Here is a 1,876-nt window from a genome sequence, read left to right as displayed (position 1 = left end):
CTGGGGTCTCTGGAGCACCATTTCCCCAGGTGCTGAAAAATGATGATATCAAATGGGAAATGATGAAGAAAGTGAGGAAAACCAGGACAGTTTTCAGACAAGTTGAGTTTGATTTGCACGTATTTGCAGTTAAAAAAAAATGTGACTGCATCTTGGAGGAGAAGTTGAGGCTGCAGATAAATTTCAGAGGGAGAGAAAAGTGACTTTCAAAGCCCAGGGAATACTTGAGGTCCCACCAAGGAGAGGAATACAGACAGGGGAGCCGAAGGGATAAGAAAAAGCAAGTTCATGGATGATGTGGTAGAGGCGATGATAAGAGTCCACCCAGAACCTTAGTTTTCCGGGCAGATGGCTGTGAGTAGAAACTGTGGTGGGAGGAGAGGTAGACAAGGCTTAAGGAGACAGGAGGGGTCAGGTGTTTGGGGAGTGGTCAGGAACCAGCCAGGTGAGAGGCAGGGAACTTGGTAGGCTGCCTGGGTTAATGGAGTCCGAGTTCGCACCTGCCCTGGGGCTGGTAGCGGAAATGGAGAGCGGGCAGGAATATGCTTGATCATTCATTCATTCATTCGTTCTTTCAGCACACATTTCCTGAATACCTACTATATCCAAAGCTATGGTAGGAAAGATATGGGGACAAAGAAGCAGACACAACAGTTCTAACCCGTAAGAGCTCACATTCTAGTGTAGATCTGCACTAACAATTGCTACACGGCATATCTAATAGTAAAGCAGTGGTTCTTGCAGACTCACTATGCATCCGGGTGCATCACCAGGTGGGTGCTCATTCCTTCTTCCAGAGAAACAAACATTCCAGTGTGCTGTGGCCACCTGACTTATAAGGGCAATGCAGCTGCCTAGAGATAGACAGAGCTTAAAAAATAGTGGTTATGTCTCTAGGGGAACACAGAGAAGGGCATTATGCTAGGGAGTCAGGGGAGACTTCTTGAAGTAATGAAACTCGGGGCCGGGCGCAGTGGCTCACGCCTGTAATCCCAGCACTTTGGGAGGCTGAGGCTGGTGGATCACCTGAGGTCAGGAGTTCGAGGCCAGCCTGGCCAACATGGCGAAACCCCATCTCTACTAAAAATACAAAAATTAGCCAGGCATGGTGGTGGGCACCTGTAGTCCCAGCTACTTGGGAGGCTGAAGCAGGAGAATCACTTGAGCCTGGGAGGCAGAGATTGCAATGAGCCAAGATCTCCCCACTGTACTCCAGCCTGGGCGACAGGGCAAGACTCTACCTCAGGAAAAAAAAAAGGAAAGAAAGCTTGGGATCAGTATTGAAGAGTCAACAGGAGTGCCACAGTTATGGGGGAGAGTTAAGGGTACAGCAGGACAGGGACATGGAGGTAGGAAGAGGCCGTGCCATTCGAGGTCCTGTCTGTAGTTCAGCGCGGAAGTATACAGGGTATGGAGTGGCAGGAGGCCAGAGGGGAGCCCAGAAAACAGAGGCCAGATGAAGAATTGGTGTGAGCTGCATATGAATGAGGTGGGAATGAATGCTCTAGGGGGACTGGGAAAAGAGGACCTGAGCCTCAGGGATGGTGATGAGACAGAGGCTGGCCACCCCAACTGTGGTGGCCAGGAGAATGCTGAGGAGTGAATGCAGACTAATTTCAAAGCCTGGCTCCATCATTTACTGTGTGCCCTTGGACAGATTCCTTAGTCTCTGAGTTTCTAATCACTTAAATGAACATCACAAAAGTTTCAACGGCTCCGGTGAAGATGAAAAACCATGGTATCTACCAGATGACAAGGACTCAGTAAAGGGCTATTATCACCATTGCATTTTAAGCCGTCTCAGGTCTGCATTAATGGTTTCTCCTGTGCCTTCTGCCCTTGGTTTATAAAACCGCTTGAAAACAGACTGTTTCTC

The 1,876-nt window shown here is 48.9% G+C and overlaps 1 non-coding gene across 1 annotated transcript; it reads left to right on the top strand.

The window, feature by feature from the left end:
• Positions 1-740: 740 nt before the first annotated feature.
• LOC119628207 (small nucleolar RNA SNORA77) lies at positions 741-868 on the top strand. Its single transcript, XR_005244511.1, has one exon. It is a non-coding gene; the product is annotated as a small nucleolar RNA SNORA77 (small nucleolar RNA).
• The last annotated feature ends 1,008 nt before the right edge of the window (positions 869-1,876 follow it).

Source organism: Chlorocebus sabaeus, chromosome 26, assembly GCF_047675955.1.
Source record: "Chlorocebus sabaeus isolate Y175 chromosome 26, mChlSab1.0.hap1, whole genome shotgun sequence".
Classification (NCBI taxonomy): Eukaryota; Metazoa; Chordata; class Mammalia; order Primates; family Cercopithecidae; genus Chlorocebus; species Chlorocebus sabaeus.
Note: the sequence above shows the minus strand (reverse complement) of the source record. Positions and strands in the feature narration are given on the sequence as shown.